Genomic DNA, 16,587 nt, shown 5'->3' with positions numbered 1-16,587 from the left:
TGGCCACCCCCGCCGTGGCCCCCTGTGCAGCCGCGGCGCTAAATACAGCTGCAGGTTGAAGCGTGCCACCTTGACCACCACTGTGGCAGCTCAGCTGAGCCAGCGACAGCTCTGGCCACCAGGAAAACTGCGAGCGCGGCCGGGCCCTGCAGCAGAGCCCAGCCACCACTCAGTCGGACGCAGCAGCGGCGTTCCGGGCAGCCGAGGCATTTGTTCGCACACTATTGTCAGTCAGTGACACAGCACGATGGCCTGCCGTGCCCCTGTGCTGCATGATGACTGGCATGATCGGCGCAGGAAGTCTGCCAGCAGTGGCACAGCTTATCTTATGTACCAGTGGGGCCGTGACCCCGTCACCAGGGTGACCCCATGCAGCTCACAGCCGTGGCCGCCGGACGACCGTGTAATCACGCTTGACTGAGAAGACCCGCTTTGTCCCAGTACGTTTTTACTGTCCGTTTTAGTTACTCAAGTTTCCGCCACTGCTGGGCAGGCGCTGCTGACATAGCCGGGCAGTTGGAGCTATAGTACTTTTACAGCTCCTGTGAAGCAAAGCAGGCATGGTTTTGTTTTCGTTATGGGGGCACCACAGAGAAGTCAGACGAGGGCACATATTTAACATGGCTCTCGTGCTCCTGACCTCCCCAGCCTCTCCCCCCCCCCCCCCCCCCCCCCAGACAACAAAATGACTGATGTTGCCGGTCGCCCTTCAAATCACACCCAAGGAGCCGAGAGGTCTCTGTACCACGTCATCATCAGAGAAAACCGAGCCCCACTGCAGCTCTGGGAACAGCTGCCATCCAGGGGCCGTAATAATTATGGGGTCATTAAAAAAATAATCATGTCACAAAGAGAAGCGCTGTGCATTTTAGAGGTATATTTTGTGTTCTATGACTGAATATTTACCTGCCTTTATTACCTTGGTCTTTTAAGGAGTGTCACTGCGTTACATTGATAACTACTTCTGTAGCCATCAAGAATGTTAACTCATTTTGGGTCCGTAAAGGAGACAAAATATTGGTAAATTCAGCTATTGTCAAAAGGGTTCTTAATTTTCACTGCAGTCAATAGGTTATAAGAAGGGCTGGTTCCAAGAAGAAGTTATGAAAAAATGAAAATTGTCCGAATAAAGCTGTTGAGAGCTGTCTTTAATTTATTACAAAGTGTCAAATATAAGCCAGTGAAATGTTACTCATAAATACCCTGAAAGCTTATAAATGCCACACATGGGAAAATGGAAACCATGGCTTCTATGCCCATACCATCCAGACACCTGAGCACCAACCCCCTAACTAAATTTACTGAAACTACAGAAAATGAGTTCACTGGCTAGTGAGATCCAGTTTCTGTCACGGTTCGCGGCATTGCCGCTGCCGGCCATTTCCCCATACACACACGGGCGGCCGGAATACTCACTTCCGGTCGGAAGTAGAGTACCCGGTCTAGTTTCCGGGCAGCAGAGCACAGAAACACTTCCAGGGGAAAACGCTTAAACATCGCGTTTCCCGTCGGCTTGGTGCTTCGGATTCCGGATTCCAGGCTGGGAATCCCGCTGCCGAGTCCTGCCTCACCAGAGACAAGCCGCGCTGGAGCGCTGCTTGGCTGTTACGTCAGCCACTCGTAGGAGTGATCCCTTTCACTCATCTTGGACCTAGGAGGCAACCCGCGCTGGAGCGCAACCCTGCCTCACGTCTGCGTCACTCACAGGCGCTTGTTCGTTCCTTCTCCTGGGGGTTCCAGGAACGTGCCCGTTTCTTTTGTTTGCCTTAACCCTTATCGCGCAGGAGTGCATTGAGGGTGTTATGAGGACTTTAGTTGCTCTTTGTAGTTAGTACTACAGTATCCCACCGCGCAGGAGCGCCAAAGGGATGCAACTGGGGAAGTGACTGGGTTCCAGTTACTGCTACTTGCGCAGGAGCGCACTCTTTTGTTTTAGCTTGGGTGAACGCGCAGTAGCGCTTTCTTTTAGTTTTGGAATTAAACTGCAAACGTGCAGGAGCGCCTTGCCATTGCAATTCACATCAGGAGCTGCTCTCATCTGGGGACTTTCTTTCCGGAAGCATTGGTGAGTCCTCAGAGGGTGACAAGGTCTGTGTGTGTATGTGGGGGGTGGTTCCTTTCCGGGTCTGACTCCCGGACGCCCCCGCCAGCTCCACGCTATCCACCACCCCTACACCCTGGCTCCCATCCCTGCGTCCATCTCATCCCTGTTGAGTATCGCTTTCCACGAGGGTCAGGTGGGTACAGGGACGGGTGCTCTTGTCGTCTCTGAGAATCGCGTCACAAGCCAAGGTAAGACTTGTGGGGCACCTGACAGTTTCTCCGTGCTGGAAGAGACACAGCAGAGTAATCACAGGGCTCTCTCTGATTAGGTTAAGCAACATCCTCTTACTTCCTCCTGCAGCAATTGCTCCAACGAACTGCCATCGCAAGTCAGCCTTGTGTACTCAATATCAATATCGCATAATCTGCATGGTGCGGCTGAGATAATCTTCTGAGCAGCTACAGTGCCTGGTGGCCCCATGTTGCTGAGTACTGCTGTCATGCAGTCTGTTTTCCGTTAGTGTCCTACCATTCCTGGTGCTTTTAAGCAATTTTAAGATATAATTAGTGCTTTTTGTTGCTCAGTGGATAGTAATTTCTAATTGGTATATGTTTCCTTCATCTTCATTTTGCTCGAGAGAAAATGTCACTCATATTCGTTGAAATGTCACTCATATTTACACAAACATTATGGAGATGTCACACATGGCAATTTGAAACCTTGGCAGCTATGTTTTCATCATATCTTCCTCTGAGTAAGAAATCTCTGTGTGGGTCAAACCGGATTGTTCTGTCGTATGAATTTATTGTTACCACAATCTACTTCTTTCTTTGTTTTATTAGAGAACCTTTGTAGGGCGGGAGGTGGTCAACAAAGCAGCAGACAAATGGAAAACTTCATTTTTGGTAAAGCTTCCGCAGGCTGTTTGAAGAAACACCGCTATATTGAAGAATTAGCCACAGATTTAGGAAAATTAGAAAAATGCTGTCCAGTTTAGTTTACTGTGAGCAGTTGTCTACATCGTCATATATTTAATGGAACACAAGTCGTCTGTCAGTTCCAATTCATGGAGACCAATGCGAGCCCCCACGAGGGCCTGGAGACTGGAGCCAGGGGTTCTGTCAGCGGCCACACGAGGGCGCTCGTCGTCTTATGATGATCCACTATGCGCATTGTATGAGTGAGCGAAGGATTTCCTTTTCCGGGTCAGCAGCGGTAGAGACAGCTGCAGCAGTGGATGCGGACATCATTTCCGGTCTTTCTTTGTATGCCCATCCTTCTACAGAAGAGGAAAGATTCTCTTCTTGTCTCTGCAGTTCTCTTCATTTTCAGACCTTCGCAGACCCCTTCTCCCCCAGGCCTCAAATCTGCACCAGCCCCACCTCAGCCCCAGGAGAAGGAGAGAGCCTGGAAATGTCTGCCCAGGTAGGAGAGTGTCTACACTTTCTGCTGTGTGAATAATTGCCGGAAATCTCTGCCAGGAGCCGGGCTGAGCTGGGCTCTTCCATCCGGGGACCTCTGTGGGGATTTCCTTCTGGCCACGGGGGTGTTTGTGGTCATCTTTTGTGTTAGAGGGGATCTGTGCACTGTATCTCACTGCACTATGAGAAATATGTGCTTTTGCACTGCATCTTACTGCACTATGAGGTGTACTGCACTGCATCCTACCACACTATGCGAAATCTGTGCACACTGCACAGCTTCATACTGCACTATAAGGGATCTGTGCACTACATTGCATCTTACTGCAGCGTGAGAAATCTGTGCTCTGTGTCTTATTATACTGTGAGAAATATGTCTGGACTTCCTCGTACTGTAGTATGAGGAATGTGTAAGTGCTGCCCTGCGTCTCACTGTGCTGTGAGAAATCTGTGTGCACTGCATCCTACTGCACCGAGGGATATTTGCATGTTATACTGCATCTTACTGTGCAGAGAGGAATCTTAGCACACTGCACTGCACCGTGAGCAATATGTGCACCCTGCAGTACATCTTACTGTACTATGAGGAATCTGAGTACGCTGCTCTGTACCTTTCTTCACTGTGAGGAATCTGTGGACACAATACTCCTTTTTACTGCACTTTGTGGGGGATTGACACAAGAAATCTGCGTACACTGCACTGCTTTTAACTCTACCATGAAAGCAAAAATTGATGCTCCATATTTGCTTTATTTCAACAAAAAAATATATCTTGAAAGCTTCAGTATACAAGCTATGTAATTAAGAGCACAAAACATTTTCTCATACAGTAAATACACTTTTAATGACTGAATAAGGAAAGTTCACCATAGTCCATATGATAATAAATGATTAAAAATAACACTAAAAAGTTGTGTATACTATGTTCAATAAAAATAGGTACAATTACTAAACTGCAAATGACTCATAGGTACAGTTTCTAAAGTGCAGATAACTCCTAGCAGCATCAATAATTATAGAATAGCTTTCAATGATCTCGTTCTGATGTTCCACGCCCAGCTCAGGAATTTGGCCAAACATGCATACAGTGCTCTCGCATCAGATCTTAAAATGTGTAATGCTGCAAGGTGACTGCGAGTACCCAGCTCCCTACAGAGTGGCTTGAGCCAACGTTCCCTTGGTGCTCTATAGGCTGGGCATACGAACATGATGTGTGCTATTGATTCTAGATTTGCCTCGCAGTTCAGGCAGGTGGCTGGTGTCTGATAGGGGGCCTTCCATCGGGCTGTCATGTCGCGAGTGGGAAGCGAGCCAACCCTGAATGCAAAGAACAAAGCTCGGTCATAGGGCTTTTGGATGACCTCTAGATATTGTTCGTAGCAGGTGGAACTTTTATGTTGCATGAACTCCTCAGATATCCTGCCAGATTTGAGATCAAGAAGGCCCCTAGTGCGAACCCAGGACCAATAGAGGCTGTCTTGAGTTCTGCTTTTGGTGGAGCGGTTCTGTTTGTCCACGCATCTTTAAGACCAAGGTCATACAGCAGTGTTTTCAAATCCCTTAACCATTTGATCCTATGCCATCCATCCTTGATCATTAATTCATTAAGCCCTGCTGCATACCCCACCAATTCTGGGGTCCGCCATAGGCGGGCCCACAACAGTAGGGGTCGCAGTCTGGCCAAGTCTCTCAATGCATGACATCCAAGGTCCTGCAGGAAGGGTCTAGTGGGGGTCCTTGGGGGCAACCTCATAAGTTCTTTTAAGAATTTATTTTCTGATTTCGTGATTTGATCGAAATTGGAAAAACCCCAGAGTTCAGCACTATAAAGGGCTGAACTCACTCCTCTGGCTTTATATATATATCAATTGCAGGAGCAATGGGCCTACTTGTTGAGGTACGGTGCTCTCTAAGGATTGCCCCTGTTACCCTCTTGTGGTTCAGGAGCATTTTTTGTATGTGGCTATTCCAAAGCATAGTGTCAGAAATGCGGATGCCCAAGTAATCAAACGTGATAACCCTCTCTAGTGGGACAGAATTCAGTACAGGTGGAGTCCTTAAGTTCTTCGGGGGATTCAACAACCAGTACTTTTTTTTTTCCAGAATTGATGACCAACCCTCTATTGTTACAAAACAGCTGAAAACTGTCTAGTAGACTCTGCAGGCCTACTGGAGTCTAGGAAATCAGGAGGGTATCATCGGCGAACAAGAGGGTGGGGATTTTTTCCCCCGCCAGGGCAGGTGCGTCAGATGGAATTCGCTGTAAATGCTCAACCACCCCGTTCACATATAATGAGAACAGGGTGGGGGCTAGAACGCAGCCCTGACGGACACCCCTGTTCACCGATATTCTGTCAGTTTTCTGTCCTTGAGGGCCCCATCTTACTTGGGCATAGTTACCCTCATGAAGACGCATCAGGAGATTTAAGATTGTCTTTGGGACCCCCTGTTCAGCCAGTATCTGCCATAGACGCCCCCGAGGGACCAGGTCAAAGGCAGTCTTTAGATCTATAAATGCGAGATAAAGACTGCCCTTGCCTATCAGTACTACCTTCCAGTAAAGAAGGATTAGCCTAAATGCCTGCTCGATTGTCCCTCTACCCGCCCTGAAACCTGCCTGGTAGACGGAGAGGATCCTGTTTTCATCAGACCATTCCAAGATCCTCTCCAATACCACCCTCCCAACAACCCTTTGGACTGAGTCGATTAGGCTTATTGGGCGATAGTTAGCAGGGTCGTCCCTAGCGCCCTTTTTATAGATAGGGACGACCTCTGCTCCCTTCCAGGAATCTGGGACTGGGGAACCTTTATCGATGGCATTGATTAGAATGGTAATAATTTTCACCCATTCCTTGGGGTCTGCCCGAAGGAGATCCCCGGGGATGCCATCTGGGCCTGCTGCCTTTGCTGGAACTATGCGCCGAATGGCGGCTTCCACTTCAGTTTCCGAAAAAGGATAGCTTATTTGGTCCCCCCTACTTGATCCAGGATCAATTAACGTATCTTCCCACGAAGCATCCTCAGTAGAGGAATAACGTTTTGAGAAATGATCATGCCAAATATGGCTTGGGATGTTACATGTAATTGATTCACTACCAGATCGTGTCTTAGATCCGATGAGGTTCCAACATCGGCTGGCATCCTTCTCTAGACTAGCTGTTTTTAAGTCTTGCCAATGCTGCTCTTCCCACTCTTTTTTGGCATTGGTCACTACCTTCTTGTATTCCTTCCTTGCTAGCTGGATCCTAGGGAGGGATTTACTTTTAGCTGCCACAACCAGGGCTGTTTTTTTCGTTTGTATCCCTTCGTATACCATTTGCCTTTGCCATTCGGCTTCTCCCACACTGGGCAGGGGCCTGATCTAGTGGTTGTACAAAAAAAGCTCCTCAGAGTGCTGATAGTTTTTTCGTAGATCTCAGGAATTCTGTCTGGGGATCTGGGTCTGTGGAAGCCTCTCTCAATGCTCCTAAAGACTCTGCCACAGTTTTACTGATGTCACCTAGTTTTTTATCGTCCAGGAGAATTCTATTCAATTTCAAAAACCTGTTACAATTAGATGGAATCACTTCCCTTGTTTGACTTGGGTGTCCTGGGCCCTAATCAACACAATTGGGCAGCCATGTAGATTGCAGAGACAGGGACAATGGGTTGTGGTCGCTGTCTACTGTTGGTATTATTGCCATGTCTATTAAGTGCTGCCACAGTTTGAAGTTCAAGAAGATGTAATCGATTCGCGAGGAGCTGCCCACCCTATTATAGGTGTGCGCCCCTTTTGAATCGGACACTGACCTGCCATTGGTTCCTCTTAGCCCATACTCAACGGCTAGGGAATTAAACTGTACAGCCAGTTTGGTCCATCATTTTATTGGTGGCATGCTCAACACTGGTATGCCCCGCCTTGCATCATCCTCCTCTATGTCAAGCTCATCCTCGGCAGAGAGAGGTTCAAAAGTGCAATTGAAGTCTCCCGCTACCAGGGTGTGCGAGTCACCGAGACAGTTGGAGAGCTCAGCTTCTAAAGATGTAACTATTGGCGATCCTGCTCCTCCCTTTGTGCCACGAACGTAAATATTAAACATTTCTAAAATTCTGCCTCCTTTGTTCTCCCTCATAGTTAATCGTAATAGGTCAGGGGAAATACAATGAACCTGTTTCATTGAGCAATCTAAAGATATGCTAATCCATATTAGTAACCCACCAGAGGGGCGCCCTTTCCCTGTTTGCGCCGGGACTGCTGGGACATAATAGGACACAAAACCTACTTTATTATTATTATTAATCGGGTTTTATAGAGCGCAAACAACCCGGAGGCCTCGTAGCGCTTTATGGAGAATAACCTGGCTCCATGTCTCTTGAAAGATACAAATGGAGTAATCATCAATGAAGGTATTCCTATCCGGGAGGTATAGTTTCCTAGAAAGGCCAGCTATATTCCAGCAAAGGACCTTCAAGCTTGCGCTATCCCGTTTCAAATACCCTTGCTCCTTAAGTAGATCACTGTGGGCACAGTTGGAATCCACAGACGGATTTACAGTGCATAGGCTTGTGGCTGCCTGTCCAATATCTAAGACCTTTGGGGGAGAATAGTATGGGAGAGGCTGGGAAAGTCCGTCCTGATTATTCGCACTCTGTGTGACAATAGTAGTGGCAAAGACGCTAGACTGGGGTGATGGAACCGGATCAGTGTAAGCAATTGGGGGACAGGGAGTTCCCATCAGTCAATCATTGCTGTTTAATTGGGACCCTCTAGAAAGCTTGGTGACTTCGTCCCTCATAATCGCGTTGCTAGTTATAGGTGAGCGTCTGAATTGTATACCTGAAGTACCCGGGGGACAGGTCCTGTACTCCAGAGCCAATAGCCCCTCGGCCAAATGTGGGGATGTCAATGTGATCTCAATAGTGTCAAATCCCTGCACTGGATGGTAGTGCCTTATTGCCTTTACAATGTCCTCCCTTATTAGTGAACGTCAGCCCCTAACATGTCTAATCCAGTGTGTGACCTTGTTGCATAATGAGTCCCCATATTGCCGACCTACCACCTTAGGGACATTAACCATGTAAACTGTCTGCGTAGGGCGACATGGGCGTCCATCAGGAGGTGCGGCTAGCACTGCTGTATTTTTAAGTGTATCTGAGGTGTAGGAAGAGGTGAAGCGGACCGGACGCTAACTTGCTTTCTACACTGAGCTGATGTTACGGGACCCCTGGGAGGCCCCACCCTCTGGTTTGGAGTAGTAGGTGATTGTTGGCCAGGTGTAGGGCATGATCTACCTGTTTGTGTAGAGTATTTTGTCCATGGGTTTGTAGACTGCAAGGCAGATAGATTATTTTGAGGTGTCTGTTGTGGTGTTAGCACTTATAATGAAGCTTTTAAATATATAACTAGGGTTTTTAAGTCCCTCACCTCCGCTGTTAGAGAGTTTATGGTTGATATAAGGAGCGAGGTCCTATTGCCTAGATCAGATTTCCCCTCAGGTTGAGTGCCATTCGGGACTTCCATTAATCTGTGTGCTAGCAAGTTGTTGTGGGTGACCGAATCATCTGCCAAGGCCGCAAACCGATTGGAGCACACTACAACAGTAGGCTCAAAGTGGCTTGGCCCATGCTGGTCTAAGGGCTGGGGTAGTCTCTGAGAGGACAGACTTGTATCGGAGCAAGACTGTTTGTTGCTCGGGACAGGCAACTTTCGAAACATCTCTGGTATGTGTATGTGTGTAGACTGTGAGGATTCAGAAGGGTTATCTGTATGCAATGCAATCATTTGTGAATCAGTTAACAAGCTTTCACAATCATTAACTAAACTTTCTATACGGTCCATAACCATAACATCAATTCTAGAGCTCTTCTTATTATTTTATCCTTCTTGGCTCTTCTGGGGCCTTGCGTTGAGTTTACTCCGGCCCCCACCCCCCGTCCCCTCCATGGCTTTCCTCTTGCCCATAATAATACGGCCCAAAAAGCAATGTGGCAGCTACAAACTTCTTATATAATTTATGGAGAACAGTTTCTTTCGAAGCGATCACGGTTTGGTAATCTGTATTACCGTTATTGGCTTCCGGTCAAAACCGGAAGCCAATAACGGGCGTAAGGGGGTGGCCCTGCCCTGGCTCTTCCTGGCTGTAACTGGCTTGGACGGACCCGCCCTTGGCCCGGGCTTCGCCAGCGCGTCCCGAGTTGCGTGGGGCGTGAGCGCTAATGAGGGAAATCCCGGTCAGACGCTGGCGTCTCCTCTCAGCGCTGCCTGGGGATGCTGGGAACTGTAGTCCTGGTGTTTCCTGTTGATAGCCGTTCCCCTCATGGCGGCGACGATGAATGGTAGCGGGCCGTTTCCCTCACAGCAGTATCTAGGGCTGTAAGGAGCTCACGCCGTTTCCCTCACGGCCAGTGAGTAATGTCCCCAGTAAAGCGCGTCCCCAAGAGGAGTGTTTACAGCATGTAGTAAGTCTGCACTACATAGGGAAGATAATCTGTGCATAATGCATGACCTCTTGCTCACACTATGAGAGATCTGTCCATACTGCACTGCTTTTTCCTACATTATGAGGGGTGTTTAAAGAGTTATTCTTTCCTATATTACGAGGGGCGGTGCTTTTTTTTCTCTGCACTAGAAGGGGTGTTTACAGGCACAGGAGGAAATCCATGTTACAGCAGAATGAACGATGCTTGCAAAAGAGTAAATCTGTACTCCGCGACCTGCTGTTTGCTGATACTGTAAAGTTCTGCTACAGAGCATATCTGTAATCACTGTACTACTTTTACCTAGACCGTGAGGGGCATGAACAGGAGGAAATTGTGTACCGTGCGTTGCTCTTTATTACACTACGAGAGGCATTTACAGAGGAAAACTGTGCACTGCACTGCCTTTTTACAACACAATGACGGGTGTTTATTAACGATTATATGTAGAGCTGTATAAACTGCTCTGCTTTTTACTGCCCTGAGAGCAGTAATAAAATGGTTTAAATCTGTGCACACCACACTGCCTTTTGCTGAATTATAAATATTTGTAGATCTGTAAGGCACACTGATTATTACTATGGGTGAGCAGAGAGGCGTAGTGCCTCTATGCGAAGCTTCACGGAATTTGAAAAAACTCCTTGAAGCTACGCACAGCTTCACTCCGCCCAAATTAAAAAAATATATATTTCTAAAAAAGGCACTTACCTGTATGGCTGCCTCTACCCTCTGCATGGCCGCTCTCCTTCCTGCTCCTCACGTCCTTCTCCTATGAAAAAATTCTACGTTGTACCTCTTGCGGGTGCAGGGCTGGCTAACTCTGCTTAGCCACGGAGTCGGAGTTTTGCCTGCCTCCGCTTTCACAGCGGAGCATGGAGTAGGCAAATCTGCACTGGCGTAGCGGAGTTACCCGCCCAGGGTTAATTATTACTCACACCAAGACTGTGTTTAGAGTGGAGGTGATCTGTGCACTCTACAGCGATTGCTTCATACTCCTGAGGCGGAAGCCGGGAGGTTTAATTGCTATATAACAGAATAATTGTTATTTTATCTTTTTAAACGCACTGCACTTTATACCAGCACTAGCGCTTTTTAGGTCGGAGGCCTAAAAGGCTGCGCTTGCGCAGACTTAGGCTGGAGATTTAATGACTCTGAGTGCGCTGTAGGTTCCGCCTCCCTGCCCTCTCTCTCCTTCATTGGCTGGCTTCCTAAACGGAGGCCAGCCATTGGAGGAGAGATGCATCACTTCAAACAAGCCCCGTCTTTTTCGGATTTGGGGGCGTGATTTTTTGCATTCTTTAGCCCTGTGACGTTGCCCGTCACTCAGGGCGCAAAACCACGCCCCCAATCCAAAAAATTTCAGAGCTGCCGGACGCCATTTTGCTGCTCGAGCAGCGTCTAGTGAGGACATGAGGTAAGCCTGTTTGTGCCGTTCTTAGTCTGTTTATGCCGTTTTTATTGTTTCCAAATCTCGCTTTTACTATCTGTGCAGTATTGTAATCCCTGTTGCAGCTTGCCCCAGTTCGTCTTCCTGATGTGTGAACGGACACGGACATCACGGGGCTGGGTTTTGCAAGCACAACGTTTCTTTCACGAGGCGGGTTTCCACTCCCAGCTTAGCAGAAGGTTTAAAACAAAGAATGTGCAGTTGCCGTGTATTTGCAGGCAGAAGTTCCCCCTTGAAGCAGACCTCGCCTCCAATTCGGGAACCCCTGCAATCCCAGAATCCTGCCTTAGTTTCTTCCAGACCCGTGTGGAGCAGCCATAGGTATCCTGCATTCAGAGGTACGTTCTCATTCTACGTTTGGTGTGCACCTCTCCACCCATCTCTTGCCAGCCCGTCCTTGCTCCCCCCACGTTATTCCTTTGCCACTCCACCCTGCGTGCTGCAGTCGGTTCCTTCAAGTGCCCCGAGCGCCACCCATCCGCCCCGTGGAAGACATGCCTCCACTGTCCTGTCCAGCCATACCCTGTGCTGCCGGCCCCATCCCTGCACCCAAACACTCAGCTGAGACCCCAGCCATCTGTAACCAGCCAACCCTACCCGTGCGCCCCTCCGGTCTTCCCGTGTGCCCGCCCATGCCATACTTCGCACCTGATCTCCTTTTCATCGCCCCCCTCCCCTCCGCTGCTATTGATGTTGTGTTGAGCCCCGTGGCACCTCTGCCCCCCTTCTGACGCGCGCCACTGTCCCGCCAGACGCCGCCTCGTCCTGTACTTATTTTATCGAAACCTTTGTTACCCTTCATTGCGAGCACCCACCCCCCCACCCCCCCATCGGGGCAAAGTCGGGAGTGGATCTGCTCCATGTCAGCTATGCGATGTCCTTCTGCCCGAGTGAGTGAGCCAAGAGACCTCCACCGTCAGCCAGCGCCGCCAGACCAGCTACCTGCATTCATCGCATGCCTCCCATCCCCCCTTGCATCTATACCGCCCGAACACAAACCACTACCAGCCCCTGTTCACCCCCACCGTCCTGTGCCAGCGGGAAACACCCATCGCAACGAAGTGATCGCTTCGCGAACACAATACAACGCAATTAACACATCGCAGTAACGTTTACATCGCATGCCATAGCAACGCTTCGACGTTTACATCGAAAGGCATTGCAACGTAAGCAACAACAACGCAATTTGCAAACTTGCGCGATGTAACCATGTTGATTGTCAATCAAACTTGGTCCGTTTACTTTTTGAAAGTCATAACATGTGACTACAACTTGAAGTGAAACCCGTCATAAAATGTCAAGCCCGTTTATATTTGTGGAGTCATAAAATGTCAATGTCAAGCCCATGTTAATGTCGAAGCCTGTTTCAATTTTGCAATCGCATGTTGAATGTCACTCAAACTAGGAACGTTTACATTTGGAAAGTCTTAAAATGTCAAGGCGTCGGCCGCGATGCCACTCAAACTGGAAGCTTGTTCAGCGCGATGTAATAAATAAAAACGTGGAAGTTTACATTTTACATTTTCAAAGTCATACGCGCGATGCCAGTCAAACATGCAGCTAGGTGAGATAAAAACGTGGGAATCATAAAAAGTGAAAAGCTTGAAGCTTGATGAGCGCAATATAATCATGTGGAAAGTCATACATGTCAAGCCCGTTTCTATCTTGAAATCGCAATGTAATCACCGTGATGTCACTCACACTTGTACCTTGATGGAATAAAAACGTTGAATAGGGGGGGTGGATGAATGATGAATGGGTGGATTGATGTAGGTTCCAAAAGGTGGGTGGATGAATGAAGAATGAGTGGATGGATGGATTAAAGTAGGGATGTAAGGGTGGATGGATGATAGGGTTGATGGGTGAAGAATGGGTGGATGGATGTAGGTGCAAAAAATGTGAGTGGATGAACGTGTGTGTAATAGAAATACCAATAACAAACGATAATGTCAGAAAATGTCTATGAACGTATCCATTAATTTGTAAGTTTGCCTCATAAAGCATTCAAGGGCTGGGTCAGCTCCCCGGGTCTCAGGATATTATGGTCGCCCCTCCAAGCCAAGGTCTACTCGGGAGTTTTGCACGTTCTTATATCCTATATTTTCCATTCTTAATTTTCATTGTTGTACGTTTTTATCGTGGACTGAAATCTTCTCATTCCATCAAATAATTCACGTGATCTGAAATGTATATTCAAATATAGGCAACTGTTCATACCACGAATAATATCACAAAGCGGCACTTATACGACATTAATTAGCCTTTAATCGGTGTCACAGGGCATATCATAGGCTGCTCCTGACTGGACCGCTAGCATCCTTTTTAAAAACAAAAGAAAGGAACTGGAGAGCTTCACATGAGCACCAGTTACATTACACATTCATTTTTTGTTAGGAACAAGGAGACGTGCTTTGCCCAGAATAACAGGATCCCGAGAGGTCGCCGAGACTCGAACCTGGTTTCCCACCTCCAAACTCGGCAGCTCTGCCCATTAGCCCACATCTTCATCCATATCTTTAGCAACACATACCACTAGGAGAAGGATGAAGTGGTTTTGCCACAATCACAAGAATATATTTTAGGAGCTGCAAGCGGGAGGAATGCTCTAGTGCAAACTAGCAACTAAGAAGAGGACATGCATTTTTAAATTAACTAATTAAGCACTGCCATCACCAACTCTCTATCACAAAACAAGTATCCCACACACTATGACTCACACACTCACTCTGCCACAGTCTCACGCACTTTTATACCCCCACCCCGCCCATACGTTTTTTCCCAAATTTTATGGTAGCATTTTGATAATGCAGTAATTTCTAGTGCACAATATATTGCCATAGTGCCCAGGAGGGGTGGGGGGGGGAGTGGTGGGGGGGTGGGGTCGTGGGTGCACGGCATTAGAGAGGCGGGATCAGGCATTCCGCCAAAAGAATGCAAAAACTGGGGTAGGACAACACAAATCGCATTGTAAAGGAGTGCGATTTCGGAGCCTGCGGAGTAAAGTACTAACCCATACACAGGGCTTGAAGTGGGCCGGGTCTTAAGGGGTCTGAGCACCAGCAGTTTTTTTCTGGGGGCCTCGAAACGGGTCTCTATCGGGCTCTGTTTTGAGCCCTGACACAGGCAGCCCGTTTTTTTTCAAGGACTGCAATGACCGCTGTTTGCTGTCACTGCAGTCCGGAAAAAAGTGCCATGGCGCAAAACAAAGCCTGATAGAGACCCGTTTCGAGACAGCAGCAGGCACATGGATGTGCGCTGCTCACACTGCTCACTTCTCAGTACTAGAGAAGTTACAGCATGACGTCATGCCAGGGGAGCGTTGTGGGGGAAGGGAAATCCTTTAAGAGTCATTTTCTTTCTGGATGTCCCTTCTCTTTCTGAAACTCAGGAGCAGCAACATTGTGGTAGGGTCACCAAGGATTTAATTGGAAGCTTTGTCAATATTATATACAAGTTATAGTTGCAGCTTATTTATCGTCTGCAAGTAATAACCATTGACAAAGCCAATATTACTTACTTATTGTAGGTATGATGCTCCTTGTATCAAATATCTGGATGCAATGACGGAAACAGCAAATTACAAGTTGGGCGGCACACTATGCTAAGCACAGATTGTTTGCGTAAGTGATTTAAAGCCACGCCCCTAATTACACTGGGCACGCCCCTTTGAGAGACCCCCCAGTTTTTTCATCCCACTTAAAGCCCTGCCCATACACATGAACGCATTTGCGAGGCAACAACATCGTATGTATGTTACAGGCCTTATTTCTGTGTGTTTTGGGAATCGAATGGTGCAAGACTGTTTATTAGATGCAAGTGTCCCTTTGTTTTCATATCTGGGTATCTGGGATGTAGGCGTCTGACCTTCCTACTACAAACCGTTTGTGGGCGTGATCGTGAAAGCATGAACTGGCTCTGCTGATGGAGCTCCCTCCTAAATATGAGTATCTAAGTAGATATTGGAGAATTTAAAATATCTCTGGCAGGATATTTTGCAGAGTTACCGCAGTGGGGTTGGTTCGGTGTAGTCCTCTTAGATGCGCCGTAATGGAAAACTAATTCATGTGCAGCCAGCGCATTTCAAGCGTAGACCATTGAAACATTGCCCCCTTTCAGCCACCGAAGAATCTGGAAAATGTCGGATTTTGGCACCTTCGGAGCGTCATTTATTAAAGGACCGAGAAGGCTGCGCTTGCGCAGTCTCCGGGAGGAGATTTAATGTCCTTTAGTACGATGTTTGACCTGCCTCTCTCCTCCGTCTCTGTTCTATTGGCTGGCTTCCTAAACGGAGACCAGCCATTTAAGGAGAGGGGCATCACTCTAATAAAGCCCCGTCTCTTTCGGATTCGGGGGCGTAAGTTTTGCTGTTCTTTCGGCAGTGACGTCATCCGTCACTCAGAACGCCAAAACACGCCCCCGAATCCGAAAATTTTCGGAGTTGCGGACGCTGTTGTTTTTTTTTTTGCATCATGGATCCTGCTGCCGCTCCAGAGTCTCTGCGTCTGTGCCATTTTTCTTGACTCTGCCACCCTGTTTGTGCATCCAGATCTCTTGCCCCCCCCCCTTCGGCCCGCAGCTCTCCTTCCTCCTGCTCTCGCCCCCCCGCCCCCACCTCGAGGCTTAATGAGGAGGGCCTAGCCATATGGTCATTACATATATCTATCAGTGATGGCATTATGCCTTTAGTTATCAGAAGCTTGGATCATAAGTGGCTCTGTCTGTGTGTGGCTCTGTCTGTGTGTGGCTCTGTCTGTGTGTGGCTCTGTCTGTGTGTGGCTCTGTCTGTGTGTGGCTCTGTCTGTGTGTGGCTGTCTGTGTGGCTCTGTCTGTGTGGTTCTGTGTGTGTGTGGCTCTGTGTGGATAGCTTTTTTGTAGGTGGCTCTATGTGTGGGTGGCTCTGTCTGTGTGAGGGTGGCTGTGTAGGTGGCTCTATGTGAATGACTCTGTGTGGGTGGCTCTTTATATGTGTGTGGGTGGCTTTGTGCGTGTGGCTCTGTGTGGGTGTAAATGCAATAGGTCATGCATTTGCGAGCAATTAAGCTATTGGCATTGTAAATGACAATGCCATTTATTTAACGATTAAACTATTGGCATTGTAAATGACAATGCCATTTATTTATGATAAAAAAAAAATCGTGAGCAATGCCAATAGCTCTAGCTTTAATAATGCCGAGACCATTGCATTGTAAATGCTTGTTAAAATTGAATTGCTATCACCG

The 16,587-nt window shown here is 47.9% G+C and overlaps 1 pseudogene across 1 annotated transcript in view; it reads left to right on the top strand.

Annotated features, from left to right (window-relative positions):
- The first annotated feature begins 3,339 nt into the window (after positions 1–3,339).
- LOC147745364 (uncharacterized) overlaps positions 3,340–16,587 on the top strand; it is a 58,212-nt pseudogene continuing 44,964 nt past the window's right edge. The window contains exon 1 of the transcript XR_015307490.1: positions 3,340–3,469. The product of XR_015307490.1 is annotated as an uncharacterized LOC147745364 (transcript). The remainder of the gene's footprint in view (positions 3,470–16,587) is intronic.

Source organism: Lissotriton vulgaris, chromosome 1_1 (assembly GCF_964263255.1).
Source record: "Lissotriton vulgaris chromosome 1_1, aLisVul1.2, whole genome shotgun sequence".
NCBI classification, from domain to species: Eukaryota; Metazoa; Chordata; class Amphibia; order Caudata; family Salamandridae; genus Lissotriton; species Lissotriton vulgaris.
Note: the sequence above shows the minus strand (reverse complement) of the source record. Positions and strands in the feature narration are given on the sequence as shown.